The sequence below is a fragment of the Corvus hawaiiensis genome, chromosome 26 (assembly GCF_020740725.1).
Source record: "Corvus hawaiiensis isolate bCorHaw1 chromosome 26, bCorHaw1.pri.cur, whole genome shotgun sequence".
Lineage (NCBI taxonomy): Eukaryota > Metazoa > Chordata > Aves > Passeriformes > Corvidae > Corvus > Corvus hawaiiensis.
Genome location: NC_063238.1, coordinates 17,171,425 through 17,187,362, shown reverse-complemented (window position 1 = coordinate 17,187,362; position 15,938 = coordinate 17,171,425). Strand labels below are relative to the sequence as shown.

The 15,938-nt window shown below is 36.3% G+C and overlaps 1 protein-coding gene across 4 annotated transcripts in view; it reads right to left on the bottom strand.

Annotated features, from left to right (window-relative positions):
• RALYL (RALY RNA binding protein like) overlaps positions 1-15,938 on the bottom strand; it is a 388,415-nt gene that overhangs the window by 258,911 nt on the left and 113,566 nt on the right. Inside the window, exon 1 of one of the 4 annotated variants that reach the window (XM_048329274.1) lies at positions 4,413-4,493. The exons of the other annotated variants lie outside the window; for them this stretch is intronic. The gene's annotated coding sequence lies outside the window, so the exon portion shown is untranslated. Of the gene's footprint in view, positions 1-4,412; positions 4,494-15,938 lie in introns of those variants that run through there. 4 annotated transcript variants of the gene reach the window in all.

Sequence of the window (15,938 nt, the reverse complement as noted above, 5' to 3'; positions counted from 1 at the left end):
ATAGGCTACTCATATTTTCATTGAATTGATTCATTTCAGAAAATATGCTAGTTGGACATACTCTTAGTGTGTCTAAATATGTGACATGTCTTTAATCTGAAATACTTATTGATCAGACCCCTATTTTGTAAAGACGAAATTCTGTTTAAAATAAGTTATTATATAAATTAAAATTATGGATCTCATTTTCTGCCCCTCACTTCTAAACAGAAAGTCAGAGGATGGTCGAGTGTGGAAGGGACCTGTGGAGGTCATCTTGTCCAAAACCCTAATATCAGTGAAATAGAAAGATTTTTTTCTTCCCTGTATGAACTTTCTTTCTCCTTTATATCTTTTCCCTATATATTTTCTTCCTCATCTCTCTTCCCTCCTCTGAAGAGAGAAAACACATTTCTTACCCTCAGATAAAGTGAAATATAATAAATATAATAAATAATAATAACAATATAACAAATACCATGACATCATGACAATTTAGGACCGAGGACATCTCTTGTTCCTCCTCTTCTGCAAGTAATATTCATATTTATTATGACTGTTTCAGTAACTTCCAGGCTGACTATGAATTATTAGTGAAAATGTGAGATTTGTTCAAGAATGCCTTTCTAAATCTGTTGATTATTTCTGCTTAATAGAATTCATCCTCCAAGTATACTGAGCTTATTTAGGATCAATAAAATGAAGATAAAAACATAGCAATGGGATTTGATATTAATTTCTGTCCCCCTGCTCTAGCTGGCTAGCCCTAGAAATGGGAAATAAACAAAAATGCCTAAGGCATTAGTTATACTCACTCTGTGGAAGTTAAGTCATTTGTTAATACCATTTTATTGCATTGGTTTCTTTCTACTCTGTACTGCAGAGCAATGCTGAGAGTAGTCAAGTTTTTTGTATTCCTTTAGATGAAAAAAAAAAGAACATCTATATTTATATGATTAAACTTATTGCATGGATAAGACTACACAACTTTATGCAAATATTTTAAGATCAGACTTTTATTCCAAGGTACTTTCTTGTTTAGCTTAAGAGCAGAAGACAGAAGTGCAAAAGGCCTGGGAAACATAAATAATTCCTTGTATCTATGATCCAGACATTATGCAGAAGGCATGCAAGACAGATTTATGCTGAAATTTATCCTCTCTCTCATCACACTCAGCCAACTGGCTGTTCACTTTTTTTTAGTTTTTCTTCCTTTTTTTTTTGTCCAAAAATGCTTGGACCCATGAATTAGGAAACAATTTCCTATAAATATTTTCTAGTAATAGATTTTTTTAATTATGCTTGATGAAGAGGAAGATGTTTCTTTTTAAATACAAAGCATTAAATTGTCAGGAAATTAGTCATTGTAATGGGATAATTAATTTTCTTTATTCTAGCTGAATAGTTTGCTAATTTTCTTTTCCATTAAGGGTCTGTGACAATATACAAACTTTCTTTAAAGTTATGAGAAACTATTTCTTTCCATCTTCTGATAGTACAGATTATAACACTAAAAAAAGAGTAAGTTTTTATTTTGCCACAGGCAAGTGTTGCTCTGCCAGTGATTTTAACTTCTCAGTAGTTGCAAGTTTCAGTCTTCTGTAGTTGACACACAACTTTATTAGGCCGGTCTAGTTTAATAGGCTTTAACATTTTCAAGGTTGCCTTTCCCTCATTAATGAATATGAGTTCAGCAAGGCCAAGTCAAAGACCTAAAAGAGGTCAATAAGGACATTTGTGTGTTTCTCAGCATTTTTCATGGAAGAGGTGGAATTTTTTAAATTAATCTAAAGAAATAAAAATGCACCAATAACTACAGTTATTTAGAATAGCTTTCTTAGCACACTTGTAAAATAAATCCCTAATTCTTCAGCCTATATTGTATTTTATGATAATCATCATGATTGTTGGTTTTGCACTGAATTATAGTTCTAAGAAAATACTTTGAGAACTGATTATAGAGGTACAAGCTTCCTAAAATGTCTATTCTTGAGATGCACATTCACATAGGAGGTAGCTTGGTTAAGGTACTAAAGTCTAGAGGAAGAAAACCTGAACATCAGAAAATGCAATCATTTCTAGTTGAACAGAATCCCATGATCTAAAAATGTGCAAACATGAGTTGTCACAAGGACAAATAGAGAAATCAATAGTGGCTGCCAGTCAATACACAACAAAATATCAGTCATGGTTTACTTCCTGACTCAGTTTGAGAGGTAAACATATCAAAGCATGGATGATGCCCTTCACAAGGATATTTAAACAAGTACTGCATTTTCAGCAGTATAGAAATAGGGCCATGCCCTGGGCTAACTTCCTTACACATGCTCTGAAGGACTGCTTTGTCCCTGCAGATATTGATTCTGGCAGGCAGCAAGGCTGAGGATCCCCTCCCTGGGAAAAATGCTCTGCCCTCATACTGGCCTGCACAGTCTTGCACACACACATAGACATTTGTGCTGCTGACATCCAAACAACAGTATGAGCAATCCTTTACTGTCTGCAGCCTCCTAGACACTCTGCCTAAAAACCTGTGACTAATAGGTGAGTAATTAAGTTCTGTTTTCCTAATGATTATGTGTTCAGGTTATGGCTTGATCGATCGTGGTAGGACAGCCTGGGAGAGTTCATCCAAAAAAATGGCCACCAGTATTGCATGGCTTAAAATGTCATTAACCAGCAATATCTTGTACAAATGTCTAAAAATGATATCTAATTTCATCTATCCTTTGTGGCTTCCAAAGCATGCAGGATTTATGGACCAACACTCATGTCATATTTGATCAATTACTTCAGAACAAGCCACGAAGGTGTAGTGTGTGACATTTCCTAGAATAACTCAAAATACCACTCTTCTAAAAAACACCAAATCTATTATTCAGGTGTATTTGCTCATTTTATTGGACTGTCCCACTTAAAAACTATGTCCCAACTTCTCTAGATCAGCCTAAAGATTTACTTCACTGAAACGATGAGCAGTCTGGGAGAAGCAATTTTGTGCCCAGAGTAGTCTGTTTCTGGAAGCTTGTGTTGTGACATAGGGAAAATTTATTCATGTAGAACCAAAAAGGTTTGTTTCTGTATAAGGAAGACCCTGTAATACAGATCAGGTATGACCTCATGGAGAAGCACTTGTTCTCTTGCTGAAAAAACATGCCTGCAGGCCTGGAGGTTTGCCCTGTAGCTGCAGCACTTCAGTCAGCTTTTATAGCAGACAGAGTATCTCAAATTCCCTTATCAGAGAGCTCTCAGAAGTCATGAAGTCCAAGTGGCTTCCAAGTAGAAGAAAGAGATTTCTGCTAACAAATTCAGCTCAATTCACGTGTGGTTGTTATAAAAGCATAACAAGAAGGTTATAGAACCAGAAAAGCCTCAGGTACATGTGGCAGTATTCCGCAGTTATAATTTTACCTCCAAAAGTTGTTTGAATGAGTTGCTCTTAGATACCCAGCTGTAAGGAATATCTGGGATCACTTGTCAGCACCAAATTGATAGTTTATACCAACATTGACTACTGCTATTTATGGAGAGTTCTCTAAAACAACATACTGTGGGTAGAGAAGAAAAAAGATGATAAAAAACTCAGAACCAGGTTATGTATGTGGACTTTTATATTTTGGATTGGAGAAAGTCTGTAATCAATTTTTAAAACTCATATCTGCACAACTGAAACATACAGTCAGAGAAAGTTAGTCACACTGAGCAAAGTGCAATATCATCAAAGCTGAAAGTTCTGAGAAAGCCGCTGTACAATTCAAAGGACTATTCATTTCAACAGCTTACAGTTTGATAGTCCAAGGTCATCTGACCTAAAATGAGAAATAGATACAGGTAACTTTAAAAAAAAGCAGGAAAATTATGACATATTGGAAGGAATACCCTGCAGCTACAAGACCTTGGACTGTCACCTCATTAGATTTCAAAGTGTCAGAGGCAGCCAGGATCAATACTTGACTGACGGACCAACATGGAAAATTATTTGAATGTTCCAGAAGTGTGCTGGAGTTTCAACCAGTGGTTTAGAGTCTTCAGATTAGATTTTAAAACAACAGATTCTAAAGCAGAACTTACTATAATTAAAAAATTTATTCTCATATTTAGCCCTCCTCAATATGTGACTGCACCACTTTTTTCCATTCCAAAGTTCATTAGCATAAATAGCTGCCTTTAGACAGGTTGAAAATGCTATTTTATACTTAAACCTCAAGCACTAACAGAATTCAGATATAATACTTCAATAAGACTGAAATAACTTAATGCCTTTGGTATGGGAAGGTTTATATTTCCAGTAGAAGTAACTTCGGTTTCAGCTTTCCCAAGAACAATCAGTATTTAAAAAATCACATAGTAAAATATTCTTAAAGATCAAAATTTAGAAAATTTGTTTAGACTTAAAGTCTTGTTTTAATTTCTAGAAGGTTGAACTTACTTACAGAGTGTTGATTGCTCTAGCAAGCCCGTAGGGACAGAAAATATGATATTTCTTCCACTTTTTTAATTTTGTCATCTAAATACAGATTAACAAAGGAAAACAGATTACTAATAAAGAACTTTCAGCCTTAAACAACAGCTCATGCTAAAGCAGACGCAACTGCCACATAATAGGGGCCAGATTACTTGACTACAGCAGTTTATGACTCTCAAAGGTTTATCAAAAATCATAAAGCAGTAACTTCATTGTTTGCCTTGAGCCAATTAAAACTATGTGCTTAATTCCATAAATATAAGGCAAAGAAATGTATCTCACTATCAATACATACGTAGGTTATTACACACAAAATTTCAGATGGGAGTTTGGCACACTTTTCCAGGAACTAATAACTTTTAGTTTAATAAGTTTTGAGCCAGAGACAGCTCTTATCTAGGGTAAAGAGTTTTGAATCCTGGATTAAAACTTCATAAACACTCTTAAAATCCATTCTGCAGAATGATGAAGAATGGCCATTACCTTGAAACGACCTTGCAAAGTTCCCCTACTTGTCTCCAGAAGTATTTGTGAAGTGCAAGGGTCACAACATGCCACGACTATTTGAATTTCCATATAAACCTGAGCAGTCGCCTTCAGTAGTGATTTTACTGCCTATGCAGGAACAGGCATGTGATAATCAAGGCTATCTCAGAAAGAAATATATAGGAGAAAGCTGCAAGGTATTGAACATTTTTCATCTTTACTTTTGTATGACACTTATTCTTCTTAGTTAGTTTTAGTTTGGTAATAAATAACATATGCTAAGCCTTTTTTTGTACAACATTGATCTGTTAAACCTCCATTGCATTACACATATTTGCATACTCACATCTACCATAAAATTTTGTTGATATATCTGCCAGCTAAAAAGCATCAAAGCTGCCACTGGCTTGAACACAATTCATTAATTTCATTGTTCTATCAAACAACAGTAAAGAAGTAAATCAGATGCTTTGAGGTAACATAGCAGTGCCACTTAACATGACAGTACTGCAATTTCTTATGAACAACATGATATAGTGTAATACAAGAGGACAGAAAACACAAATGATAAAAAACCAATTATGTGCTGATAAAAATATGTAAATATTCTCTTCATACTGACGGTCCATAAAACTGCCTTATAGCTAACAGCAAGATGAAGCTTAGGTCTCAGACAACATTTGATATATGACAAAATTTCTTAAATTCTTTTGATCTGAGCCCCATAATGATCCCCTCAAGGTTGCAGGCTTTATACCTGACAGATCATTGTTTTATAGTTTAATACATTCTCTTCCAACAAAGCAGTGCATAAACAAGTGCTTTAGCAATTAAACAAATGTTGCCGGGGCATGTAATGGTACCCATACCTCATTTCTATGAGCATGGTTATCTATATAATAGAGCTAATTGCTCCCACAGTGAGGGACAGCATGGACTTCTGCCAGCCCTGTTTAAAGGAGCCTTCTACTGTGTGTGACTAGCATGAAAAACAAACAAATTCGCTGTGCAGCTACAGAAAGTCTCAGAAGTGCTCTGTCCTCTAGAAAGCGTGAAATAATAGCAGTAGCACATCTGGCCCCTCACAACAGGTGGAGAGAGTAATTAAGTTTATGAAAGGCAGGGCCCTCTGAGTAAAATCTATGGGGTTTGTGACAAATTCATTGGACTAAGAAGCCCTCTTAAGCTCCTGCAGGCATTTTTCTCTTCTTCTGTGAAGCAGAAACTAGCTATAAACAGGAACAACTCCAAAAGATAGTATACACGGATAAGGGAAGCTTAATCTGGAGTCCCGAATAAATCAAAACTCCTCAAGCAACAGACATATTGATTTTAACAGCTTTATTAACTGGCTAAGAGAGTTATAACAGCAGTAAGAAACTAGACTTTGTTATTCCGGAAATTCTTCCATTTTGATTTTTCTAAGGTGTCAAACAGCAGAAATTATTTTGATAATAAACTAAGCAAATAAAAAAGACGAATTAAATAATCTAAGGTAAATTTCAAGCAAAAAAAGGAACTGAGACCAGTATCAGGTACCTCTGTTCTACAGCATCAGGCAAGAAGAACTCTCTGTATATTTATGTGGCGATTTCTGAGGAATTTCATCAGGTTGATAAAGAAATTGAGGGGGATGTTAGTATGTAAATGAAGAGGGTTACTTGAAACAGAAACGCAATGAGAATTTTCTATTGTTCCAGTGAAGAGAAATATCATTATTTCTAGGATATGAAATCCTTTTAACCATATACTTCAGGAAATTGGGAAAATTAACATTTAAACTCAATTACAGCATATTGGAGTACAAGTTCTTAGATTGAAATGCTTCAGTAACAGAAAATAAAGAAGGCTGTAGAAAAAAAAAAGAGGAGTTTCTAAATAAATGAATGAATAGTGATATTAAACTGCTTTAGTAGAAGTAATTAGTGAACAGGCAGTTGTCAAGGCATCTATCTTTAGCTTAAGTTTGTATTAGATGGTACAGAGCTGGCAATAAAAAGCATCAGTGATTTCTTGAGTTTCAGTAAGAAAACAGCAATAGTTTGTGCAATGGCAAACTACTCTTCTGCCTTACTCTGGGAAGTGTAACAGTGACATTTGTGCTTCTCAGAAAATTTGTTCAGAAACTGCAGTCCACTAACTACCACTTAACAGTGAGAAAGCAGCCACAGGCTTCCAGTCAAATGGAAACTAGACCTCTGAACATAAATTAAAAGGAACAAATAATATATAAGTATCTGTTTATGTGTGAATATATGCATTTCTTTATGCAAATATATATACATACATGCATTTCAGAGAGTATGTTAACATGCTGTTCCCTTATCTGGGTACCTAATCAAAGAGAAATAATTTGAGGCTGAAATTTTCTGCTCTGAGCTTGTACCATGTGGATAAGCCTGTTGATTCAAATGAGTGTGTCCTGAGCATCTTAGAGAAGGCTGGAGAGCTGCACTGGTGCAGTAGTGTGATGCTTACATAAAACATTTTTTCATTATACCAATCAACTTTTATTACCGAAGAAAATCAGTTCAGTTGCAAAAAACATTTAGTGTGTCAGCAAAATAATTTTCTGTTCAGCCTTTAAGTTTTTCAAAGAAAGGGCAGTCAACTTGTTTCTTGCCAGCAAATCAAAATGAAAAGCCATTACAATTTTGTAGCAGTTTCAAAGGCAAACTGCCGTAAAAGATTTTAAGCAAAGTTCCTGAAATCTGTTTTTGTGTTGTTAAAACAGGCTAACATAATTTGAGAAGTATGAGTTTAGTAAACAACAATATTCTCATACACCATAGAACACTGAGGACTCCAAAGATATTGGTATATAAAGTCTACCAACAACCTTTATACACCTAAGTGGTTGATTCTAAAGATTGTCATGTGACAACAAAATTAAAATTTTTGATCCTTATTTCCAGTACCAATACACCATCAAGAATAAAAAGTAACCTCTTTTAACTGGTAGCAGTCTAACCGTTGTAGGAAGGAGAACAGTAGAGGTAAGGTTTGTGAGCCTCTTCATTAGTGTCATTCTGCTGTGGACTGGATAAAGGTACAGCAGTGCTTTGCAAACTGCTGAGAAGCAGCATAGACAGCACTCATGCCACATGCCAAAACACAACTCAGCACAGGATTAGTCCATAATGTGTACTAAAGGATGGTGCAGAGCAGCCCAGTGATGATAGGTGAGGGAGAGTCTCTGGGGAGCCATTCCTTCTTGTACAGTGATACTCACAACCAGAACAGAACAGCAGCCTTAGGACCATCCACAGCCAATTTAAAGGATGATTTCTATTGGTAGAAGTTATCTGTAGAACTTGGGCATGGTGTTGTGCTGAGGAAAAAACACTCCTTAACCAGGGAGGTCTATCAACTGATGCTGGTCAACCCTGCACTCCACTGCAGGAAGTTCACTTTCTGATGATTTTTCCAATTGGCTTTATTTGGGCTTTCCTCTTTTGAACATTAACTGTCAACAGAAAGCTACTGCAACAATGGCTAATGCAATTCCGCAATACAGAAAAAAGACATTTTCAGGCAGGATGACTCTCTGTACAACACTGAGACAACAGTCTGTACTGCATCCAGTTTTTACACTTAAAAAATGGAAAAATTTAAATAGGTTATCATTGGCTTGCCATGTATGAGGACTTGCTTCTGCCCTGAAAAAAGCTCAAGTGATATAAATATGGCACACAGCAGTACATAGAAAACTGCTGTGTAAAAGTAGAAAATACAATTTTTCTTATGTCTAAGAAACAGCTGTGAAAGTCATGAGTAGGAGTTGGACTCCCAGCTGAACACTTGATAAACATTTAATCAATGGTGGTTAAAGGATATGAAAAACTCCATTGCTAGATGTATTGTTTCCCATAAATTGATCTAGGATACCTTTTAATCAGAGCTTACTCAGCTGTATAGAGAGATGACTGAGGAAGTAATTTTGTGAGCTGTTATATAGGGCTGCAACAGAAACATTAATAGTCCCTCTGACATTCAGGTCCATGAATTCCTGGAATAGATCTTAAAATGTGAGAGTGGCATGCTCATTTTTCTTTTCCATAGAGAAAGGTTGTCCTGGACATGAAATCCACATAGTTTTGCTGCACTAGGAGCAGGGTTTATAATCCTCACAGGGGAGGTAATGTTGGTAACAAGAATTGAAAGCACTGCATGGGATGAGATATGGCTGAAGAGACAACGCTCAGAAGAATGCAGGCTGACAGAAAGGAGCCAAGAGGAAAAATAGGATTTGATGAGGCTGATGTGGCACAAGGGAAACATAGCAGCCAGGAAAGCCTTGTGGGCCAAATGAAATTAATGTCACCAAGCTAGCCTAGGTACATAGCTCTCAGAGTGCTGTGTGGGGTCCAAAAGATAAAATGAAAAGGATGGGGTGATAGGAAAAGCAGCCTTTCCATAAATAGAATATTTTAGAAATAAAATCACATGCAGAAAATATAATATAAGAAAAGCAAAGCTGCCTGTTTTTAGACAATTCACATGATCCACAATACAGATGAGCAAATTTCTGTCTCTGGACCACTGTAGTTATTCTCCAAGGCAGTAAAAGATTCAGTATTACTTGTGTGTTTCTCCAAAGAGTTAGTCTGTGCACAGGCAGGGATTTGAATAATTTACAGTAGAATGTCATTAATCCTGCTACTCCAGGACCTTATCAAAGTACAGATTAATGAGAGGTCATGTAACTTCAATGTGCTACTGCTAGCACAAGCAATCACTCTGCCACTGAACTATTATACTTCCTTACTGAGCATGAACATTTCAATGAAAATAACAACTTTGGGTGGCTGTACAAGAAAACAAGCTTTTTACCAGAGATCACAGTGACTTAACAACTTTGGGCTAAGCTAATTTAGATTAATTAGATCTGGAATATTTATGTTCCACCATATGAAAGTTAAGGAGCAGAGTTAAATAAATAGACAGATAGATAAATCTGACAACGCTATCCTCAACTATGTCCTTAAAACTGCCTTTTAAGGATTCTCTGTTCCACAGACTAAAGAATCAAAAGTATGGCCTGCATTTCTCTAAAGTTAGTGCTAACACCTTGATCTGAGAGAGTCTTTTCCCTTCACTCCAGCTGTCTTGCAAGGCAGAGATTTCCGAGCACCAGGGCACCAGAGGGAGTTTTGTGCCTAGCACAGCACCAGCACGTGCAGCTGCGCCGGGGCTGCTGTGAGTTCACGGGCAGTCAGTGCCCGTTCCATAGCGCCGACTCCATCGCTGCGTCTCCGCATCGGCCAGCGCACGCAGACTGTGCTGCCTGGCAGCACAAGAACGTGATTTTAATGGACTTCATTAATGCTAACAACTCCACCTGTAAAAGCACTGTAAATTCAAATGACTGCACAGTTGTACTCTCTGACTAAAGTCGATATAATACTATATATAGCAATATTCAATCAGCAAAATGGTTGCTGATGGTTAAAATGTTTACTCAGCCACTGGAAGAACAGGAACTGAGATTCAATGAACTGACAGCCTACAGTACATATAGTTTCTGAACTGACCCTTTGTATGTACACTAGCTTCCCAGATGAAAGAAGACAATCAGCATTTAAAAGAATTTGCTTTGCTGTGCCGAGCTAATATTGACTACTGGACTGCAGACATACACTGAAAACAGCCACAGGGAAACAGCTACTCTTTCATTTCAGCTCTGTCCACGAGGTAACACTAATATGATACTACACAGAAGTGAGTGGAGGAGACAAAGTACAGACATCATACTTTGATGCAGCGTCCAAATGATGCTGACCAGGTAGCAGGACAAGGCAGTATTCCTCTTTGCATGAGCAGAATTAACATTAATTTTGCTGGAACTTCATCTCTACTAGATGATTAAAACTAAACCTCATCTCAGTGACAATACCACAACTTTGAAGCAAAACATTAAGAAATGTATTTGAGGAGGTACATAAAATTCTAGAAAATAATGATGATTAATGAAAAGATGACAGGGTTAACTAAAAAGGGAAACTTTAAAGATTGTAAAACCAAAAATGTTCTGTTAACTCAGAATTGGATTAGAGTGTTCTAAGTACTTCAGGACTCGACACCATGTAAAGGCTGATTTATACTCCAGGCATCATAATGCCTACCTACTTCAGAATGACAAATAGCACCGTGCTGAGATCTCAATGGCAGCCCCAGAGCACTAACAGCAAATGTCTTCCATCTTAATATCTGAGCCTCTGCAATTCTCCTCACTTAAAATTCTGAGCACTTAACTTTTCTCGTTGCATCTAAATCCAGATACAAAAACCTTCAAATCAAACTATTTACCTCAAGTGAAATCTACCCTGAATAATTCATAAGCAGCAAGGAGTCTGAAAGTGAACGAGCTGAAGAGTGCGTTAATGAAGTCTGGAGTTTAAAATATAATGGTATAAAAGTTATTATGGATCTTTTCTAACCTTATAAGAAAGAATATTGGTGTCTGTAACAATGAAAGATCCCAATGAACAGGGAAAGAAACACAGTTCAGGTGTCTTGTTGTCAGTGACTGATGCTGCTAACAGAATCACACCGATTACTACAGAGAAAGAGCTGCTGTTTGAAGCAATTCCTGATGAAGGAGCTGAAGTGTTCAGATTGATTCTTATTCATCCTGCCCCTGTGAAGAAGTATTGATCCTAAAAATAGCTATAAGAAACTGCAATTCAATTAGAATAAAGTACAAAAGTCAAGAAAATGCACAGAAATTCAGGACACATTATGATGACACTTACCTAACGAGAATTTTTGACTCTTTAAGACAAGGCAAAAAAATCACTTATTATGTCATTTCGCTGTGAGGATCAAGGTCTTGTATTTTCCTGTTTCAGCAAATCCTCTTTATAAAATAGATACTACTGAAATGTATGGTTGATTTGTCTGGGATATCGGTGACAAGCCAGCACTGTCATCAAATGGAATCTACTTTCTAAGCTGGTTGCTAACTTATTTTGAATTTTGTTCATCTTAACCACTTATCCACAAGTGAGAATAGGAGACGGAGAGAGAGGTTCTGAACTAAAAAGTCAGCAATAGCCTTACCTGTTACAAATTCAGGGAAATTGGTGACTTCAGCCAACTTCTTCTGCATTGCTGGCAAATAATGAGTTCATTCTTCTGTTACTGATTAGCAACATAGGTGCACACATAGTCTGATTACTTTGAACTAATGGGAGTGAGTAATTAGATTTTTTTTTTTTTTTGTGTAGCACCAGATCATATAGTTCAGATGGTATTTTCAGCAATTTTCTTTTTTTTACACAATGGAAAAATAGCATTCTTTCATAAACTTGGCTGCTGAATAAAAGTACGTTTCTACCTCAATAATGAGAGTATAAATCTTACTTTTGGAGAATAGTACACTTGTGATAAAAGTCTTTCAGAAACCGGCATTTTCCTAAAAAGCACTAGTGAAGGTGCAAATATATAGCACTGTTTGCTATAAAGGCAAACTGGAGAAGAATTTTTGAGTTTTGAAGTACTTATTATTTGAGTCTGACTCAACTGTAGTAAAGCAAAGTAGTTAACACTTTTGTATACATTTAGAGTATTAATGCATGAAAACTGTTTGCTGATTAGTGTATTTTGAAGATGAGGTACATGCAGATGTCTGCTTAATTATGGAGAAAGAAGATGGGTTTCTGCATAAGACTTGGGACATGCAAATTAGGTTTTCAGATCAAAGACTTTCGAAAGGCAAGTCAGTTTTTTCAGGTCTTATTTCCCCACTCTTGTATATATTTCTTGGAATCCTGAAAGGATAAGGAACCTTTCTATATGTCTGTTAACAGGGACTACACATACATGTAAGAAAAATTTAATAGCATTCATTGTAAATAATGCTGTTCAAAGATAAACATTTTAAATACAGAAACACTATGAAATTATTCAGGATCAGATACAAATCACAATCACTTGACAAAACAGTCCTTTCTAGCATCAAGGTGATCTTTTGTGATATATATATTAATCCATAGATAACTCTAGTAAGATTTATTTTAAGTGAACTTTTAGCCCCTACTTTTGAGACATTTGGGTATAATTATCATTATATATATATAGTTTAAATGTGCCTCTTCTCCCTCTGCTTAAATAGTACAAACTAGTTGGCAGTTCTAGGAGCAAAGGTAAAGAGGGGTACTCTTTCTCAGGACTCCAGTGCAGAAAATGTGGTTGAATTTGTCTTGACTGAGGAATAACTACATAATGAGGATTCACTGAAAATGCATCTGGCCCTATGCCTGTCAAAATCTTCAAGTCCCATGCCTTTATATGCCAATGTAGACAAATCACATGTTGAAAGAGTAAGGTCCAGAAAACCCCCTCATTTATTTACAGCAAAGACTTTGTCCATGTTGTTGCAGGTCAAGAAAAATGAACATCAGTGCTGATGGCAAGGAGCTTCACTTGAGAATCTGGTCTGTGCTTTGAAGTCTATGAAATGGAGAACTAAATGTAATTCTGTGAGGTGGAAATAAGCTGAGGAAGGACTGCTTCTCAAGTTTGTTTAGTCTACTATCCTGAAGGAGTCACCATCTCCACCCTCCATGATTAACTCATGAGATAAAGGGATTCCCTGCAGCAACCAAACCCAATGCAGAAAATGGTCTGAATAACATGAAGAGTACAGAGGATGAATGACATCACCCTTGGACTTTGTATGGGAGAAGAGGGAGGAAAAAGAAACACTGTCTAAATTCTGGTATTTCTAATTTGACATGCTCACCTCTACTCCTTTTAAATAAAAATAAAAATGAAACACACACTTTTCTCCTTTTAAATAAAAATAGAGTCACTCAAATTATCCAGCCTGTGTTGGCAATTTCTGTCTCATATCAGAGACATATCAGGCTGGCAAAGGGATGCATTTGTGAAGTTACCTTGCATTCTACTAGGACATGCTCAGTAATGTACCCTTTATAGGTCAGTTCAGAGAATGATCTCCTTACTGCTACTTTGTACTCCTCCCTGTCCAGTTTGTGATACGGAAAGTCTCTCACCGGACTGAACTCTTGCAAAGGGAGACTCCTGCCATGTGTGGGCAGAGGGGCAAGCATAACTCACCAAGCAGCTATGCTTTAAGGGCCAAGTGCCCCAAGTTATCAAAAAAGACTGTGTTCAAAACTCTGCTAAACTACATAAAAAGTCTTCAGAGAAAAACCAGAACAAGCCTAGGTGAACAAAAGCAGAAAAATGGTGCCATCCCACCCTCCATTCAGAGCTCTTTTTCTTCTGGGAAACTGCAGCATTAAAAAAAAAAAAAAAAATTCCTACCACCATCTGTGTTTATCTTGCAGTTTTGCTTTCAAAGTAAGTCATGCTAAAGAAAGTTTCAAAACTTTTCTTAGCCATGTTTTATCAAAGTAGGAGCCTTTCCCCATGAAAGGTAAATAATCTTTCTGATTGTTAACTTTCACAGTTTACTGGTTTTTTATCATATTGTTTGTTCTGGACATAACAGCATTAAAGATTACTTGGTGGTCACAGCTCACCTTCGCTGGTAATGTTCTAAGTGATCATTGAAATGTATTTCAAGATTTGGCTTCTGTATCTCCAGTCCATGTTATTAAACAAATGAACAAAATGGATGAGAAATAACTTTAGAAAATGTCAATTAAGTAACCATCATAAAAGAACTGATAGTCTCAGATGATCTATGCAATAGGTACAAAATCCACTCTCCCACCGAATTATTGCATACCTTTCACATCAGTAGCAAAAATAGCAATTACGCTTTTGTGGATATCTAGTTTATCAGCCTGTTTTGCCTGCAATCGGTGTGAATGAGCCAAGGAGATAGCTTTACCAACTTTACACCCTTTGTTTATGGAAACTTGTTCTCAAACTGCTCTTCCACATGGTGACACTTTTGCAACTGCAGCCACACTTTAAGCAAACTACAGAAGGCATCTGCTGAGCTTCACAGGAATATGCAAGGAACAGTATGGCAGGATAACACTAGTTTTATGCCAAGTTACTGGCACAGGCTGTTTTAATGGCTAGAAAAATCAAGAAGGCATACAAAAATCCTATTCTAGCTTCAATAAGGCAAAGCAAACATCACCACCTGAAAGGATTAGAATACCAAATGAAATTACCTTAGAAACAAAGACCGCTTTCAAGCGGATAACAGTATAATCCCTTTATGAAAGTGTTTCTACACGAAGTACTTTCTCCTTCTGAAACGTTGCTTCTTCTCCCCCCCACATCTTCACATGAATGACTCATGTGCTGTAAAACCCTTCAGGCCAGAAATCTTCTATCTATACATGTAAGTAATTCAAAGCAAGAGAGAATTTATTTGCTCTGATTTCCTGCAAATCTCTGAGGATTTAAAACAGAACAAGGCCTGAATTCCCACTCTCTTGGTCTCAGGGCTGCCATTGTGAAACAAATCCAGTAGTGACAGTGATATTATACCTCTGCATTCAAGTTTAACAATGATTTTACTAAACTTTATTTCTAGGGTTTCTAAAATTTATTTCATCTTTTATTGATCCACAGGAAAACATAATGCTTAAATATTACAGTTGCTGCTTATTTAATGTTTTAGAAGATTTAAACCCATATATATAAAAAAAAGTTAAGTCTTATTAGCTGTCATTTCAGAAGATCCAGAACTATATTTCCAATCATGTATTGGGAAAATGGTGATTCTCTGGCAAAACACTGAAACTGTGATGCAAACACAAATTTTGTGATTCTGCAAACTGGTAGTTCTTCTAATATAAATCTGTATGTAAATTTTACCTTCTTAGATTTTATTTTTCACTAAGGATTCAAATAAATTATGTATGATTCATGCAATAACTCTTAAATTCCGTATCACTGAAAATCTGAGTTTACAGGTGTTACCAATTATATAATTTTCAGGGTGATCTGCCTCATTAATGCATTCTACTTGTTCATCTGCATGCATGATGTTTGGGATTTGGCAAATTAAAAGCTTTAGATATGATAAATTGTGAAATAGAAGACCTTTATAATC